The 20424-nt window shown below is 37.8% G+C and overlaps 1 pseudogene; it reads right to left on the bottom strand.

Annotated features, from left to right (window-relative positions):
• Positions 1-1127: 1127 nt before the first annotated feature.
• On the bottom strand, positions 1128-19665 carry LOC124628311 (carcinoembryonic antigen-related cell adhesion molecule 5-like; annotated as a pseudogene).
• Between the last annotated feature and the right edge of the window lie 759 nt (positions 19666-20424).

Below are 20424 nucleotides of genomic sequence, written 5' to 3'. Positions count from 1 at the left end.
CGGAACGACGCTTCGGTGGCGCCTTAGCATTTGAAGTCAGTCGTGAGAATCGTAGTTTTTATGAACAGTCCTAAAGTGCCGCTCCACATCCCCCTTTTTGGGAATAGCAATGGTAGCTTGGCAGATCAGACAAACGCACTTCGAATATGACATCGTGAAAAAAATCATCCTCCCATTCCGCATGGAAGTGATGAGTCTTCGGTTTCTTGCTTGATCCCGCTACCTCTCTCATTTTGTACCCTTTCTTCAGGAGGAATAAATCGGAAAGTTAACTCAGTGATTTCGCTCGATAGCCTTTAGCGCTGGCGCGTTTGATCGCACACGCATGGTGAGAGAAAAGACGAGATCTCAGACTGGCTGCCCTCTACATCATCATAACATCTATTTTTATTTTAATGGAGATCTACCAGCACTTCCTTTGAGATCGACCGGACGTATTGGGCACCCTGATCTACCCCTTTTATTTATTACAGTATTTGGTGAGATGAACTTGACTGGTTTATATCTGTGTGAAGCTGCTTCATTCACAATAATATTATATTCTCTTTTTCTTATTTCATTATTCATTACAAGTCATCTGGACCTCCCATAGAAGTTTGTGTGACAGAAGACAAGACAGCACTCACACTCCGCCCATCTAGTTAACTTCACATCATCTCCCCACACACGCAGTAGTTTAGTCATTGTCTAGACTGCACACGTGGGTCTGCGCTACAGCTCCATTTCACACACACACACACACACACACACACACACACACACACACAGGTTTTTATCACACATTACTTCTCCCTGCTGATCCACATCCCCAATAATCACACTACACACACCAGATAAGTGTAAAACAGAACATCTTTATTGACGTGTCTGTATATTTGTATAGTCTGTCTTTGTTTGTGCTGTAGATTGTCCGCGTCCGTCTTCCGGGTCCAGTCCGCCGAGACTACAGCAAGAGGGAGGAGATAAACTCCTGTCCTATTTCTGCACCAGTGTTTATGTGTCTGGGGGAAAAGGGGGACTTTTATTGAAATGAACATGAGGAAGGTGGTTAATATGTGTGTATGTTCACATTATGATCATATTATATGTTCATATCTATATGTTTATGATGATGTATACTTATCTTTATGTGTGAGGTTGTTGTGTTCATACTTACCTGATATTTATTCTTTATAATGGTTCATGCCGAATGGGCGGGGCTTCAGCTTTATAAGTGTGCCGCTACCCTACATGCGGGGGCTGATGGAAAGTCCGATTCATTTCCACGAACCGGTTCTTTCGGACGGTTTGTTACAATGAACCGGTTCATCGGTTCTTTTACGTCATCAGACAATGGCGTCACTACACATATCTTTTCTAACAACTCAGTGTCATGTTGCATCAATGAAACCTTCAGATAAAGTCATGTGTGTGAACGCATATTGCTGATTACTGCCTTTTATTCACTTAAGTTAATGGTGTTTGTGGTCATTAACCATTAGTATTTCTAAAAAACAAAACAAAAAAAAAAAAACACAAATTAAAAACAAATGTAAAATGTACATTTTCAAAGACATATAATTTAATAATGCATAGACTTTTCTAAAATGAATTATACCCAGAAGATGGCACTGCTGTAATCTTTTGACAAGTGCGTAAAGGTGATAAAATGACCACTTTAAAATATTTCCTCATCTGAAATTTTTCATGCTCTCTGTTTAGCTTTAGCCACTTTTTAAACATAATATTAATGAGAAACAGAGCTGATGATTTCTACTGCAATGCAGGTATTTTTCTTGTAGAGTACAACAATAATGATGCATTAGAATGAATATATGCATTGTTTCATAGGACGTCATCACTTGTAAAGCAACTGGAGGTTAATCAGTGAATAACGCCTCTTAATAAAATACAGCTGCTTTGTATACATGTATATTTTAATGCAGGGTATCATTTGTGTGAACTAAAAGTACAACTGTAATTGCTGAAATGCTTACAAATTTAAACCAAAGAATACAATACATGCTTAATACAATGAAACCATGAAGTGATGTTTGTTATGATGAAATGATACATGATCTTTTTAACTGTAGGCTGCAGATTGTGGTTGTACCGTGTGGTGGAAAATACATCAGTGTATCTCTGTATGTGATCATAACGACTTAGAGTTCTGGTGGTGTGAACTGCACACAGATGACATGATGAAGCCCCTCACATGAGTGAAAAAACATTTTCAAGAATAAAAGTTCAGTCACATTGACTTATTACTCTTACTATTACTACTAAATCCTTTTGCTTTACAACCAGTCCTAATAGTGGCACAAGTAATCAATAAAATACACCCTGTAAATACTTCTTAATGCTGTCCATACACACGTTCTTAATACGCCCCACACACATTTTAAACCAAATAAGTGCAAAGAACCTGTACAAAACAATCTCACTCCGATTTTACTGTCACTGCACACATGATGAACTTCTCTCTCTCTTCTCTCTCGTCTGTTCAGTTGTGTATTCACTCCTCCAGCACCTGTAAATGAACATTTACAGCAGTTTTAGATTTTAGTTCCTGAAATGGTTAAACTTTGGTGTTTTAAGCCAACAGCAAATCATTAAGGAACATTTAAAAGGCAATGCAAATTTATATTTCAGTATATACAGTAATTATTAAATATAAAGCAGTAAATAGTGATGGCTTATTTAAGGAGAAACTGTCATGTATGTTATTACACTGCAATATTTGCACTTCTTATAGGAGTGTCAGTGTACTATACGAGGAGGAAATTACATGAAAATGCATCAAAGATGTGATTTTAAACCACTTTATCTTTTATGAATAGAAATGTTATTAGGGTATTTTCCCAAAAAATTGGATTGGAAGTAGAGTCAACAATTGATGATTGTTTGATGTCGTCTTGAACAAGAGACACGGGCTTGTTTAATCCACACACTGTATTCCACAGTAACTAATGATACATCAGCAAAAACGAGTCTTTGTGAATGTAAAATTATAGGGCCAGGTAGTGGTGGGAGATATATACATATAGTACAAATAAAAAGTGTATTAAACCCAGTTTCTACTGTGAAAAACTGTGAAGGCAGCTGATTTATTTGTCATAATATGCATTATACGTTCAGCTGTGGGATCTGGTTGCCATAGGGTTTTTTTTTTTTTTTCTATAGACTGAGGTTTATTTGTTTTCCTAAATTTGTTTAGAAGTTTTCTTTAAAAGTAAAGATCAAGCCCAGGAATTTAAAGTTTTAGAGGACTCTCTCACTTTGTTTACTGAGTGTTTGAGCTGTGAGAGGAACCAGAATGCACATCTCTATTTTCTACTGCTAAGAGCTATAGAGCATTTCTACAGTTGACTCACTTCCGCTGTGATTACATCATGATACCCAGCAGCTGGTAAGGCTTGCAGCAACAGGAAGAGAGGACACTGGAGCTGCTTTTTGACATTATTTGCTTTTAGAATTGCTTTAGGTGTAGTAATTTAGAAAGTTGTTAGCAATCTAACTGAGGCTGTAGCATTTATATTACACTATTTATATTTATAACTGTTTATAACTCCAACTGAACTCCTACTGAGCAAGGCACAAAACTTGAACTAGGTTTTCTATACAATTCTAAGATCTCTCCAAGTATTTCTATCTCAATTTGAGATTTGAAAATAGAACAGATTTTGTCTTACCTATGTGCTCTACTTCAGCTGTGAGTAAACAGTTCCATACTCTACACTGGCCTTCACTAGATGTAAACAAGAAACGCTGAATTAATGTCATTAATGCCATCTCAACTGTTAAATACACATGAACTATATGAATTGGTTAATAAATCAGAAAACAATAAAAAAGTAATGTACATGCAGATTGATATAAATATGTACAGATAGCTTTACCTTGATTTTTCTTTGCTTTTTTCTGTGGCTTGAGTTCAAGCTCAGTGTAAATCACATCACTGGGTCCAGCATCATCATCTGCAGTGACAGTGAACAGAACAAAACAAACACAGATAACATTTTAATCTGAATCAACCTTTGTAAAAAAAAAAAAAAAAAACAAAGAAAAGAAAAAGAAAAAGAGATCAGTGTGGAGAATTACAGGTGCATGATGGGATGTAACTGAACACAGTTTTAAATGTGGAGCTTATCATCACTTCTCCTTGTTATGGGTTTGAACTACATGTTCAATTATTATAATTTTTTTTAAAAACTTGAAACACACACACACAATGGCACCTGTCAGGGGTGGGATATATTAGTCAGGAGGTGAACAATCAGTCCTTGAAGTTGATGTGATGGAGGCAACTTTGACAAGGGCCAAATTGTTATAGCTAGACGACTGGATCAGAGCATCTCCGTAATGCAGTGGGTAGTATCTACCAAAAGTGGTCTAAGGAAGGACAACCAGTGAACCGACGACAGCATCATGGGCACCCAAAGCTCACTGATGCATGTGGGGAGCAAACGCCAGCCTGCCTATTCTAATCCCACAGAGGAGCTACTGTAGCACAAACTACTGCTGTAAATGTTAATGCTGGCTATGTTAGAAAGGTGTCAGAAAACACAGTGCATCGCAGATTGCTGTGTATAGGGCTGTATAACAGCAGACCAGTCAGAGTGTCATGGAAGAAGGTGGCCTGGTGTGATGAAGCACTTTTTCTTTTACATCATGTGGACGGCCAGGTGCGTGTGCATCGCTTATCTGCGGAGGAGATGGCACCAGGATGCACTATGGGAAGAGCGCAAGCCAGTGGAGCCAGTGTGATGCTCTGGGCAATGTTCTGCTGAGAAACCTTGGGTCCTAGCTTTCATGTGGATGTTATGTTGACACATACCACCTACTGAAACATTGTCGCAGACCAAGTACACCTTAATGGCAACGGTATTCCCTAACGTGGCCTCTTTAGGGAAATAAAATAACACAAAAAATAACCGTTATTTCTAATCTTTTCAGTCAAATACTGTGCTGCAAACATCAATGTTAGATTTATCTTGTCAGTACTGGCAAGTGACCATGGTATAACCGCACATCGAGTAGTTCTTTGCCTCCACGTAGTGTATTAAAATCGTGTAATGTACACCTAGCCAAGGATTATCCCTTACACATGTGGTATTATGTAGAATATATTATATAATAAACAGGTTTTAGTAGTTCCTTTCTTTCTGAGGTTTATAGTGGAACTGACACCTAAAATGGGAGGTGCATGCAGATTTTTAGTATAGCAGATGATTGAATGTACTGTAGACTGTAAATATTTTTTATATATAAAATGTGAAGTTGCAGTATAAAAATACTCCACCTTTATTCTTGTGTGACTCCTTTTTCTTCATGACCTGTGCATAAACGGCCCCACTGAGTTCAGCTGCAGCTTCACCTAATCACAGTGCAATGTGATCGTCACTACAGGAGATGTATTTACTGTATGGTGTTAATCTGAGATTTATTCCTTCTAGTGCAAGTGGAAATATCTGACATGAAATAAAGAAATCTCTCTCACTTTTACTTGCGTTCTCCACAGTGGCATAAATGTGCACATCTACAGAAAGGAGTGCAAATAAAGAATAAACAGGAGAAATTTTCAGACAATTCTGAAAACAATTCCACTGAAATGAACATTGTTAAATTAGCTTGTTAGTAAGAACACAATCTTATATTGAATTACTGTATACATAAGGAAAGTATTCATTATGTGACACATTGTCTGACCGGTCTGAAGTGGAGTGTGTCCTGACTGAGAATCCTCAGCTCCTGACTGACTCGGGTTCTGGCCTGGTGTCTGATTGCTGTTCTGCTGTATGTCTCTGTCCTTTCCTGTATGAGAAGACAGGAATTCTTCATTTGCTCAATTTATAAACCATACAAACTTTATTTTAGAGAGCGCTTATACGTTAGTGTATAGCTACAATGTACAAGTAAATAAAGAGAAATTACAAGCTATTAAATTATGTGTAAGCAACAATTTGTCTCATTTATCAAGCTGGATATGAACACATTTATTTGTAAATCATTCACAGGAGCATTTACATACATAATGTGTTATTCATGAATATCCAGTTAGTTTGGAAAACAATAGTGTATCCTATAAGAGCTCTTGAGTGTGGGCTAATTCACTTCTAAGGAGAATCACTAATGTGAACCAATTAGGAGAAGAATAATGGTGCCCCATATTGCAACACATTGTGGTGGTCACTAAATGTAAATCTGCTGTGTCATAAATGCACTTGATGCAATTTACAGCTGATTGGAATTCATCAACATACATGAGTATGAAGAAAATCAGTGATACTAAAACTTGTGTAAATCTAGTGAGAATTATTTTTTGTTTAGTTTGGCCTATGAAAACATTTAGACACAAGTTGATAATGATTAATAAACGAGGACCAAATTATGTAATTGCAAGTACAATGTGTAATAATTAGTATTCTATTCATATTTTTTATTACCTTGTAACTATTTCTTATTTAATAGAAGCTATGTACAGTAGTTGTGTTAAATCATGTGTAATGAGTAATTATTAAAAAAGTATTAGATACAGTGGGGGAAATAAGTATTGAACCTGTCAACATTTTTGTTCAGTAAATATATTTCCAATGAGGCTATTCACGTTAAATTTTCAACAGACATCAGTATTAACTCAAGAAATCCAGAAATATAAAGAATTCACAACAGTAAAGTCCATAAATGAAGTTATGTGTAATAAAGTGGAATAACACAGGAAAATAGTATTGAACACACTAACTGAAATGTATTTAATACTTAGTGGAGAAGTCATATACAAATATATAAATACCAGTCATAGACCATTTTGTTAACATGTTTGTTATTTCCATGTTCGTGTAGCTTATACTATTTCATGTTTTGTACACCATGCTTTGTAGAAGTACTGATTATATTATAAGCAATTTAGTGAAAACTAGTTATCAGACCTTTGTTGGATTTGTGCCACCAACGCAGGATCAGTAAAAGGATGATGAACAGAAAGGCCAAGCTCAGTCCCACAGACACAAATACTATAACAGTATTGTATGTTGAACCTGAGATGGAGGAAAGAAAAAGACACAAATGATAAAAAAAACCTGCTGTCACTAATAATAGCCCAATTTCTAATTCTCCATTTCTGTCCAAACTGTTTTAAAGAGTGTTTACCAGCAATCTCTCTGAGCCTTTCTAATCAGATCCACATTCCCTACTGAGACTGCTCTTCAAGGAGTCACTCATAATCTACTCCTTTCTGCTGATGCTGGTGCCTTTCCTCCATCAGTATTTCTAGCTTGGTTCATGTTTCCTTTTTTGTCCTGTCCCTGACACACAAGGTATCCCTCAATGATCAATCCTTGGCCCTCTCCTTTTAACTACAGGTACAGTATATGCAGCCACTTGCTCAGATCATTCAAAAACATCAGAGTTTCCACTGTTAAGCAGATAACACTGATTTATCTCATCATGAGCTATGTTTTCCACATCATTAACTGTATACATTCATGATCTAGAATAATGGATGGACTCCAACGTTCTTAAATTGAACTCTGATAAAACAGACATTTTATTTGCACCCAAAACTCATTTGTTTTAAAATTCCAGATATTCAGTAGATATTGATGGCATTAACGTTAAACCTTCTACAAATGTAAAAAAATATTTATAATTTTTGAAAACACAGTTTCATTTGAACTCTGTATTAGGTCACTCACAACAATCTCTTTATCAGCTCTGCATGACCCTTACTTAGTTTGAAAGATGTGGAATTTTTGCTGCATGAGTTTCACAGTTAGATTTTTGAAGATCTCTTCATTCTCATTTCTGGTATAACTCTTAATCAACTTCAACATGTTTGAAAAATATGTTTGCTATAGTCTTTACTCATACCAACCACACATTAAATGTGTACTCTATCATGAACACTGGTTACCCATCTCACAGAGAATCAAACAAACTCTTAATTCTCACACAGTACATGACCTCGCTGTAACACTCTACACCCTGGAGTCTTAGATCCACCAGTACTGATCTACTAGCGGCTCCTAACGAGCAGACTGACAAGAATGGGCAGTATATTCAATGCCATAATCCACCACCAGGCCTTTAACTGCACGTCCATGAACTCAAAACACATGCTTTGAACCAACAGTTTTCCTTTTTTTTTTCTTCCTGCTAGTCATTTTCCTACTGTTTTTTTTTTTTTTTTTTTTAACAGTCAGTTTGAGTGTTAGGTGCTACGTGCTACAGAAATTGAATGTATTTGTGTACTCCTTCTTCCTCTTATTATTATTAGTAGTAGGAGTCACAGTCTCTCCTTTGAACACATGTTTATCAGGCTTTATGGTCACCACAGATATAGGAATCTCTACAGAAACAATTTTAACATCCCAGATACAAACACACTTCAATAATATTCAGTTCTACTTCTATTCAATTCAATTCAATTCAATTGTATTTGTATAGCGCTTTTTACAATAGACATTGTCTCAAAGCAGCTTTACAGAAATATCAACACGGTATACAGATATTAAAGGTGTGAATTTATCCCAACTGAGCAAGCCACTGAGTGGCGACGGTGGCAAGGAAAAACTCCCTAAGATGTTTTAAGAGGAAGAAACCTTGAGAGGAACCCGACTCAGAAGGGAACCCATCCTCATCTGGGTAACAACAGATATTGTGAAAAAGTTCATTATGGATTTATATGAAGTCTGTATGGTGTTAAGAGCAGCCGTAGTCCCAGCAGTCTGGAATTAGAGAAGATTTGAGCTCCATCCAGAGGCTGAAAGGATCTGGATCTCTAGTATCTCCATAAATGGTACTCGGCGAAAGGAGAGAGGGAGAAAGTAGAACAGAATCTAGTCAGGGTAGGCTTGAGTAAACAAATACGTTTTAAGCTTAGACTTAAACACTGAGACTGTGTCTGAGTCCCGAACACTAATAGGAAGACTGTTCCATAACTGTGGGGCCCTATAAGAGAAAGCTCTTCCCCCTGCTGTAGCCTTCACTATTCGAGGTACCGTCAGATAACCTGCATCTTTTGATCTAAGTAGGCGTGGCGGATCATATAAAACCAAAAGGTCGCTTAGATATTGTGGCGCGAGACCGTTTAGTGCTTTATAGGTTAATAAGAGTATTTTATAATTAATGCGAGATTTTACTGGGAGCCAATGCAGTATTGATAATATCGGTGTGATATGGTCGTATCTTCTAGTTCTAGTTAGGACTCTAGCAGCTGCATTCTGGACTAATTGGAGCTTTTTTATATTCCTACTGGAACATCCAGACAGTATGGCATTACAATAATCTAATCTAGAGGTGACGAATGCATGAACTAGTATTTCCGCATCATGTAGTGACAATATGTTTCTTATTTTAGAAATATTTCTGAGATGAAAGAAGGCTATCCTAGTAATATTATCTACATGAGCATCAAATGATAGGCTGGAGTCAATAATCACTCCAAGGTCTTTAACTGCTGCACATGATGAAACAGAAAGACCATCCAGAGTAACCATGTGATCAGAAAGGATACTTCTAGCTACACGTGGGCCTAATAAAAGTATTTCTGTTTTTTTAATCCATTTATTTGACATCACATTTTATTCTGTATAATTCCATGTTTTGGTCATTGGTAAGGAAGCAGAGTGGAGCAAAAGAAAGAAAATCCTACAATTACTCGAGATCCTGATGTGATCTGGCTCCAGGTCTCTTATGTATGATTTCCAAAGTGATTAGTCAGCACTTATAGAGACGAAGCAGGTGATTTATTTACAGTGTAGCTTTAAGGCCTCTGGTATCAGACACACACTGTACATTATTTCTATATTGATCATAATTTAATATTCTGTAGTGAGTGTTTCAGCACTAATGTCTGTGTTTCAGTTACAATTATAAACACCATCATGAGTCTGATTAACATGAGTGCTGTGTAATTATAATTTCCATCTTTCTACTACCATGAGATTTATTATCCCTACATAACACTGATATCTGATAGTCTGTATCTCTTATAACAGAGATTCTCTTCCTGATGAACACACACTCAGCGGTACTTTAACTTTTGCTCTACTGTTCATGAATGACAGGCTTTATAAATATCTAAAATATAATAAGAAATAACTTAAAACATGCAGTGAGAGAGTAGAAAGCATGACGTACCTCTAACTGTAAGTGTAACTGTATCACTGAGCTCTGAGTCGTAGTTTCCTCTGCGTGCTTTACACTGATACACTGTTTCTCCTGCATTAGAGACTGTATCATGGAGTGTGTTGGTGTCTTCAGCTACTTGGACTCGATCTTTGTACCAGAGAAAAGTCCATCCATTAGACAGCAGATTACAGTTCAGAGTAACTCTGTCTCCAGTGTAGACGGAGCTCTGAGGATTCACTCTCACAGTCGGTTTGGGTTTTTCTGTTGATATGAAATGATGATGATATTAAAGTTTTCCTCTTTACAACATCAACAAGAGTTTTATCATCTTAATCAGATGATTTGTGTCTAATAATGCATTTATATTCAGCATTTGTTAAACAGTTACAGTTGTGTGACTTTATCACATGGACAACATGGTCTTATAATATCTGTCAGGAACCTCGAGTCGGCACGGAAGCAGGAGCGGGGGCAGGTGTAGAGCGTGGGATCGGGGAGTTCAAGAAACGTAGTCGTAAGACAGGCAAAGGTCAAGCGATCGGACGAACAACACAAACGGGGTCAGGCAGAGAGCGTAGTCGAAACCGGAAACAGGGGTCGAGGATCACGAGAAGACTAACTAACTAGATCGGCTTGGTAACGCAGAGAGACGAGTTGACTGAACGTAGACTTCACATTGACTCTAGGTGAATGACATCCCTAAGTACTAGCGGTGTGTGTGTGTGTATGTGTGTGTGTGTGTGATTGGTGCCAGGTGTGTCTGATCAGAACTCCGGGGATGGTGAGCGCATGCGTGCATGAGAAGTGAGTGTTGCATCTTGGGAAATTAAGTTCTGATCTGACTGAGCTGTGACAATATCATTACACTGTATATATACTGTACATGGAATTAATTGAATACATTTTTTCATAATCAAACAAACACACTGGAGTTTAAAAGGTTTTCATTTTTTTTCAAATGCACTTTATGAGTGGTGCATAAATACACACTCTTAATGAATTCATCTTCATCAGTGTGTTCACTATTATGAATGTTGAACACAGTGAATGTACAACTACACCATTCATCATTACTAGACACAGGATAAGTAACTAAACGTTGTTTTTTTCCGGATCTGTGACATTTTAAATAAATCGTGTGACTTTAATCCACACTGCATGTAGTGATGTGATGCTGAAGTTAATAAATATTGGTGTGAGGTAGAGATTAACACGCACACACACACACACACACACACCTGACACAGTGAGTGTAACAGTGTTGCTGGTCTCTGAGGTCTGAGAGTCGCTTCTTCTCCGTCCGCTGCAGGTGTATTTAGCGCTGAGAGACTCTACAGCAGTGAATGAATATTTCCTGCTCTCAGTGTAGGAGGATATTTGGACACCATCTTTATTCCAGTTGTACATCCACTCAGTGTCTGCATGTCCTCGTATTTCACATGTGAAAGTGACTTCCTGTCCACTGAATATCTGTCCATCAGGCTGCAGAGTCAGAACGGCTTTTGGTCTCTCTGTACAGTTACAACAAATACATCAAATCAGTCAAACACACCCTTCTCTGACCATCTGATATTTAATCAGTGTGTTTTGTAATGATTATGTGTATCAGTGCATGTTACAGGAGTGTAAGATCAGACATGTACCGATCACTGAGAGAGTCACTTCATTACTCCATGCCGTTGACCATCCATCAATAGACCCGTAACATCTGTATCTGTGACTCTGATCTACTTTTATAGTGTAGTAATTTTCAGCAGAACTGTGACTATAAACACGATCTTTGTACCAGTAGTACGGTCCATTTCCTCCTGAAATCCTACATGTGAGTGTAACCGTCTCTCCTCTGAATATTTGAGGTGAATTCGGCTCCACAGACAGAACTGGTTTAAACACTGCTGGAAAAGTCAAAAAGCAAACACACACTGTCAATGTAAACAACTTACATTCTGCATGACAATGTACAAACAATCTTCTCCACCTTAATACAAATCCAACATGTACACAACATAGGCAATAAAATATGTATAAATCACCTTGAGCGTGTCCGACTCGGATAAGTGAAATAAGCACTAAAAAGGGAAGAGGAACAGAGAATATGATGTAACGCTGACTTGTTTCTTTTCTTTAAGAAGACAAATGAGAACAATGTCACATACTGCAAAAAATCTGTATTTAGTTTCACTTCAGCTATAAGAAATGCAATATATCGACCTGTTTCAGTAATGAATGGAGTTTAGATTATGCTTTTTAACCCATACTAATAATTCGATTATGCTTTAGGTAGTACTTCTAAATGTAGGTTACATATTGAATACACTTCATTAAGATATCCAGAAGTGAGTTATACATATTGATTACACGTCATAGATATTTTCTATATATATTTTCTATATATTTTCCTTAGAAGCTCTTATGACCAATCACATTTTATAGCTGAGATCAAAACCACTTCTTCTAGCATGACTTTTTAAAGAAAGTGATCTGTACATCAGACATAAATGGAGACAAGTCCAATACTTGTCTGATCTTTTTTGGAAAAGGTGGATCAGAGAATTCCTTCCACTGCTCCAGGAATATCAGAAGTGGACGAAACCACACAGAAGCTTCGCTGTTGGTGATATTGTGATCATCATGGATCCAGCAGCTCCATGGGGTTCTTGGCTACTTGACAAAATAACTCAAACATATCCTGACAGTAGAGGACTAATACGAACTGCACAACTCAAAACTAAAACAGGATTACTGGACAGACCTGTGATTAAAATCTGCCTGTTTTTAGAAGACACTGAGGACTGATCTCTAAAGTAGACATACACACATACATATTCCGGCTCCTTTGATAATTTAAAGGATTGTAGTTGCACACCAACAATTATGGGGTCGGTGTGTAGGAGCCATTGTAGATACAGGTGTATCTAAAAAATTTGTGGAAAAGTTCTTTTTTTCATAAATTTAATTCAAAAAGTGATGCTTTCATATTTTCTAGATTCATTATACATAAAGTGAAATATTTCAAGCCTTTTTTCTTTTAATCTCAATGATTATGGCTTACATCTCATGGAAATCAAAAATCCAGTATCTCAGAATATTAGAATAAAGAATTTATAATACAGAAACTCGACCGACTGAAAAGTATGTTAATTTATGCACTCAATACTCGGTCAGGGCTTTAATGGTTTTGCACAAATTACTGCATCAATGCTCCGTGGCATGGAGGCAATCAGCCTGTGGCACTGCTGAGGTGTTCTGGAGGCCCAGGTTGCTTTGATAGTGGCTATAGCTCGTCTGTATTGTTGGGTCTGGTGTCTCTCATAGATTCTCTATGGGGTTCAGGTCAGGCGAGTTCGCTGTCCAATCAAGCACAGTAACACCACGGTCAGTAAACCAGTTACTAGTAGTTTTGGCACTCTGGGCAGGTGCCAAGTCCTGCTGGAATAGGAAATCAGCATCTCCATAAAGCTTGTCAGCAAATTGAAGCATGAAGTGTTCTAAAATCTCCTGGTAGGCATCGTATTGACTCTCGACTTGAGAAAACACAGTGGACCAACACCACCAGATGACATGGCACCCCAAATCATCACTGACTGTGGAAACTTCACACTGGACTTTACACTGGACACAGTGGCCTCTCCATTCTTCCTCCAGACTCTGGGACCTTGATTTCCAAATGAAATATGCAATTTACTGTCATCTTCCCATGATTGTGGATGTGTGTACTGAACCAGACTGAGAGATTAAAGGCTCAGGAAACTTTTGCAGGTGTTTTGAGTTAATTATCTGATTATAGCTATTCTCAGGTCTACATTTCTGCATTTTAAATTCTTTATTCTAATATTTTGTGATTTTTGATTTCCATGAGCTGTAAACCAAAATAATTGAGATTAAAACAACAAAAAAATGTGGAAATATGTCACTTCATGTGTAATGAATCTAGAATATACATATTAAATTATGGCAAAAATTGATTTTTCCACAGTATTACATTTTTTCTTTTAGATGCACTTGTAAATGTATATGTAATACATGTATTTGGAGGCTGACACCACTGGGGGGCAGTATATACATGGAAAGGGGAATAATCAGGTGATTATATTATATCAGGTTATATCCAGAACATACATTTTTAAGGTTTGTTTTTTGTTAGCCATTAAAGTTTTCTTTATGGAAACAGAAAGATGTTTATAGGTTTGCAGAACGTTCCCCTAATGTTCTCTTAATGCTCCCATGATGTTTTCTTAATGTCCCCATAATTTCATGAATGAGAATTGAAAACTACTCAAAGTGAATGAGTAATCTGAGTAAACTTTCATAATCTGTTTGTAAAAACCTTGCTGATGGACCTACTTGATATAAATCACAATTCCCAACTCAGTGGTACAGGTAGTAAAACTTGAGATAAAGTTCTCGAGTTCTCCAGCTCAACATTCTCAACTCAGCTAGTAGCCTATTTTTTATTGAAGGCTGTGGTAATTTACCTGTCAATGTATGACTTGATCAGATAAAAAGTTGGATTTATCATAAAACTTGCCTCAGGTGTTTTCATTGTTTGCAGGACTACCAGACCATAAAATATAAAACCATTTGGCTCTCTAACATGAGACTAGGCTAGTTTGGTGTCAAGCTAAGCTAACTAAGCTATCATCGTATGGGTTTAGCTGCTACAGAGCCATGCAGAGTACATTATCTGTCCTTGTGTTCTGCTCATATCATGTTCACGTAAACTGGAACTCATATAGGCATTTACATGTCAGAGGATGTTAGTGATTCAGTTTCAGCGACTTTACTGGTTAAAAATGAATAAAAATCAGTGTATATCCATTTTTCCCCTCACACTGACTGTGTGAGATGGCTTTGGGCAGAATTCAGAGCTGTCAGCAAATAAGACACAAGTATTTCCACATATTTTCCTGTAAACCTTGTCTGATTGGTCTCACCTCCATTTACTGAAGATAAAATTACAACACTTCAGTATTTTACTGATGTTCAGTTACATATTGACAAACTGCTCACTAGGTGAATTATTCACTACTGAGTGATTTGGGGCTAAAGAAAAAATCTTTGGGACTATAGCCCCGAATGCCCAGGCCAGGTACTCTCTTTCTTGTGGGTGGGTCAGTGGGGTGGTGGCGAGGGCGCTGGTGTCGCCCTAAGGACTTAGGATCAGTTGGATCAGTGTACATCCATATCAGTTGTGTGAGTTAGTTCATTTGAGTTGAGCCCTTGTGAGAAGTTTTATTATTATTTGGTTACTGAGGTTAAGGTAAGGGTTACATTCATATATTGAATAGTATTAATTAATTGCATTAATAATGATATCAGTGGGAGCGTACAGTACAGTCCCCTCTGAAACTATTGGAACGGCAAGGCCTATTCATTTGTTTCTGCTGTACACCAAAGACATTTCAATTCAATTCAATTCAATTCAATTTTATTTGTATAGCGCTTTTTACAATAGACATTGTCTCAAAGCAGCTTTACAGAAATATCAACACGGTATACAGATATTAAAGGTGTGAATTTATCCCAACTGAGCAAGCCACTGAGTGGAGACGGTGGCAAGGAAAAACTCCCTAAGATGTTTTAAGAGGAAGAAACCTTGAGAGGAACCCGACTCAGAAGGAACCCATCCTCATCTGGGTAACAACAGTTAGTGTGAAAAAGTTCATTATGGATTTATATGAAGTCTGTATGGCGTTAGGAGCAGCCGTAGTCCCAGCAGTCTGGAATTAGAGAAGATTTGAGCTCCATCCAGAGGCAGAAAGGATCTGGATCTCTAGTATCTCCATAAATTCGTGTGGGGCTCGGCGAAAGGAGAGAGGGAGAAAAAAGATAATTATGACTGCGAAGTAGTAGAACAGAATCTAGTCAGGGTAGGCTTCAGTAAACAAATACGTTTTAAGCCTAGACTTAAACACTGAGACTGTGTCTGAGTCCCAAACACTAATAGGAAGACTGTTCCATAACTGTGGGGCTCTATAAGAGAAAGCTCTTCCCCCTGCTGTAGCCTTCACTATTCGAGGTACCGTCAGATAACCTGCATCTTTTGATCTAAGTAGGCGTGGTGGATCATAGAAAACCAAAAGGTCGCTTAGATATTATGGCGCGAGACCGTTTAGTGCTTTATAGGTTAATAAAAGTATTTTATAGTTAATGTGAGATTTTACTGGGAGCCAATGCAGTACTGATAATATCGGTGTGATATGGTCGTATCTTCTAGTTCTAGTTAGGACTCTAGCAGCTGCATTCTGGACTAACTGGAGCTTATTTATATTCCTACTGGAACATCCAGACAGTAAGGCATTACAGTAATCTAATCTAGAGGTGACGAATGCATGAACTAGTATTTCGGCATCATGTAGTGACAATATATTTCTTAAGTTAGAAATATTTCTGAGATGAAAGAAAGCTATCCTAGTAATATTATCTACATGAGCATCAGATGATAGACTGGAGTCAATAATCACTCCAAGGTCTTTACATGATGAAACAGAAAGACCATCCAGAGTAACCATGTGATCAGAAAGATTACTTCTAGCTACACGTGGGCCTAATAAAAGTATTTCTGTTTTATCAGAATTAAGCAGAAGGAAGTTAGTTAACATCCAACGTCTAATGTCCTTTACACAAAGTGTTTATCTTTTCTTTTTAGCTCAGCTCACTGAGTGCTGTTAGTGTTTGCCACAGAAACTAGAGTGAGAACATGCAGGTGTGACTGTTTTAATTTTGGTTTTACTGAGAATGTGAATGGCAGCATTTCCTCATTTCTCACACAGCTCAGCTAGAATAGAAACCAAACCACAATAATGTTTCATGTCTTAACTGCTAATCATTTAAAATGAAAGTCGCATATCTGCTGAAGAACAAATAAACTCTTTGTATAATAACGTCAATTAATCACATTCATTACTAGATATGAATGTTTTTTTTAATGTAAATCAGATCTGAAATGACTGACGTGAGATAATGTGCAGTTGTGTACAGTTTTCAGATAAGACTACATAATGAAGCAGGAAGTCTGAAACTGTATCACTGCTGCCATTTAAATGAAAACATTCATAGATTAGCATCTGTACATCTGAGCTCGTCTGTGCTGTGTGAACCTACTGGCTCTACAAGGTACTGCAAGTAAAAACATGATATACACTGCCCTCCACTAATATTGGCACCCTTGGTAAATATGAGCAAAGAAGGCTGTGAAAAATTGCATTTATTGTTTAACCTTTTGATATTTTGTTAAAAAAAAAAAAAACACAAAAATTCTCTGCTCTCATGGATATCAAACAATTGTAAACAAAACACAGGTTTATCCAAAATATTTATTTTTTAAATATAGGTGTGTAACAATTATTGGCATGGTATTAGTCTATACTTCCATTAGCCAAGATAACAGCTCTGAGTTTTCTCCTATAGTGTCTGATGAGGTTGGAGAATACACGGCAAGGGATCTTAGGACGTTCCTCTATACAGAATCTCTCCAAATCCTTCAAATTTTGCAGTCCACGTTAGTGGACTCTCCTCTTCAGTTCACCACACAGGTTTTCTATGGGTTTCAAGTCAGGGGACTGGGATGGCCATGGCAGGGCAGTCAGGTTTTCATTTAATATCTGTTGATACTTGATAGAGTCCATGATGCCATGTATCCTAACAAAATGTCCAGGTCCTCTGACAGAAGAACAGCCCAAAACATTAAAGAGCCACCACCATATTTAACCGTGGGCATGAGGTACTTTTCCATACGTCTACCTCTCTGTGTGCTCCAAAACCACCTCTGGTGTTTATTACCAAAAAGCTCTATTTTGGTTTCATCTGACCATAGAACCCGATCCCATTTGAAGTTCCAGTAGTGTCTGGCAAACTGAAGACACTCGAGTTTGTTTTTTGATGAGAGTAGAGGCTTTTTTCTTGAAACCCTTCCAAACAGCTTGTGGTGATGTAGAAGACTTCAGATTGTAGTTTTGGAGACTTTCTGACTCCAAAGACACAACTAACTTCTGCAGCTCTCCAGCTGTGATCCTTGGAGATTTTTTGTCCACTCGAACGATCCTCTTCACAGTGCGTTGAGACGATACAGACACACGTCCTCTTCCAGGTTGATTCATAACATTTCCAGTTGACTGGAACTTATTAATTATTGCTCAGATGGTGGAACTGGAACTTATTAATTATTGCTCAGATGGTGGAAATGGGCATTTTCAATGCTTGTGCTATTTTGTTATAGACACTTCCCATTTTGTGAAGCTCCACAACCTTTTGCTGCACATCCCAGGTATGTTGCTTGGTCTTACCAATTGTTATGAATGACTAATTGAATTTGGCCTATGTGTTACCTCATATTTATCTTGGTTGAACAATTTCCTGTTCGTAGTCACCCAGGTGTACTAAAAATGTAAAACATCAATGGGAATACACTTCACATATCATTTTCTTACATGAATTCATAAGGGTGGCAATAACTGTTGCACACCTATATTTAACACAGATATATTTTGGATAAACCTGTGCTGTGTTTGCAATTGTTTGATATCCATGACAGCAGAGTATTTTCGTGATTTTATTTTTTTAACAAAAGATCAAACGGTTGAAAAATAAAGACAATTGTTCACAGCCTTCTTTGTTCATATTTACCAAGGGTGCCAATATTAATGGAGGGCACTGTAACCGCAATGAATGTGGCTTTACTGAGGTACTGAGCTTCAAATATGAACCGAGAGTTATAATTATGTTTTTTATTAAATATACTATATACTCATGAAGTCATGGTAAATGTGTATGATGTCTAATAATCTAACCCAGGGGTGCCCACACTTTTTTGACTTGCGAGCTACTTGTAACATGACCAGTCACAGAGATCTACCTATGCTAAAAATGCGAAACATATATTTACTCATATATATACTGAGTATACTTCAACGGTATTTGGACTTAATAATGTTCATGTGGGAAAAGGCTGACTCACATAAATAAGTAGAGCCAAATAATGCAGTCAAGGAGGTGGCACATTTCCTCATGTTTGGGTACTTTTCCCCTGTGAGGAAGTTCCAAAACTGTCCATGAGCCCTGGACTTCAGCTGAATGTCAGTCTGTAGTTTCAAAATCTCATCCACCACTTCAGACGAGTTCAGGTGAAACAGCGCTGCAGTTTCCGATGCGAGTGAATCAACCTCAACATTGTCCCTGAATGGGTAGCACATGAATGAAGCGACTGGCTCCAGTAAAGCAAAGTCTTGAAAGCGTCTGTCAAACTCTGACCGACAGCTGTCAATCTGCTCCGTGTAGCGTGCAATGTTCAACTGCGCACAAGCCGCAATTCCACTGCGTCTCCAGATCTGACGCGAGGTTTTGGAAGTTCCCAGAATCATGGCGCTGCAGCTTTGAGGACAGAAGTTACATTTTCCGTTTAAAGGCATTAACAGAGCTGATCATATTGACCACGGTTTTGTCTTTTCCTTGAAGCTCTGAATTAAGCTCATTTAACATGTTGGTCAGATCGGTTAAAAATGCTGGACTTGGGTCCAGCAGCCACTGATCATCATTGAGTTTCAGTGCATTCTGCATGTTCAACAGCAAAAAGAAACTCGCTTATCTCCGGACAGAGCTCTCGAAATCTCTGCAGGAATTTACCCCTACTAAGCCATCTCACGTCAGTGTGTAGCAGGAGCTCAGAGTGGTCGCAGTCTGCCTTCTCCAGATGCGCACGAACAGCTGTATTTGAAGTGATCTAGCACGTATACAACAGGCGATCTTTGTTGCCACATCCACGATCTCTTTCATGTTTAGCATTTTTGCTAAATAATCCACTCTTAACCCGATTAAGACCATACTCTGATTAAGAAACTACCATGTAAACAGCTATTTTTACTTACCTTAATCTAATTAAGGTCACACTCGAATTAAGCTCTAATCGAATTAAAACAGGTGGAGTACTGCTGTTTTAGTCGCATTACGGACGAGTATTACAGACATGTAAACACCTTAATCACATTATGAACGTTGTGTGAGAGTTTTCACCGCATTTTGCGACAGGACACGATCACACACGGCAGTTTTACGTTTTACGGCGAACAAGAGAGATCGGCCGCGTCCCAAACCGCATACTTTCCTACTATAGGCCTGTAATGTATCTCGGCTACTATATAGACGGTAAGTACGCGGTTTGAGACGCAGCCCACGGCTTCAAGCAGTCGTCTATTAGCACGTACAGCATGACAAATAATTAACTGCACTTAAAGCGTTCGTAAAAAAAAAAAAAATGAGATAAAAACAACCAAAACTGTATACGGTACCATAACGAAGACCAACTGTATGTCGATACGT

This window comes from Ictalurus punctatus, chromosome 7 (assembly GCF_001660625.3).
Source record: "Ictalurus punctatus breed USDA103 chromosome 7, Coco_2.0, whole genome shotgun sequence".
Classification (NCBI taxonomy): domain Eukaryota; kingdom Metazoa; phylum Chordata; class Actinopteri; order Siluriformes; family Ictaluridae; genus Ictalurus; species Ictalurus punctatus.
This window is presented reverse-complemented; position numbering and strand designations above follow the sequence as displayed.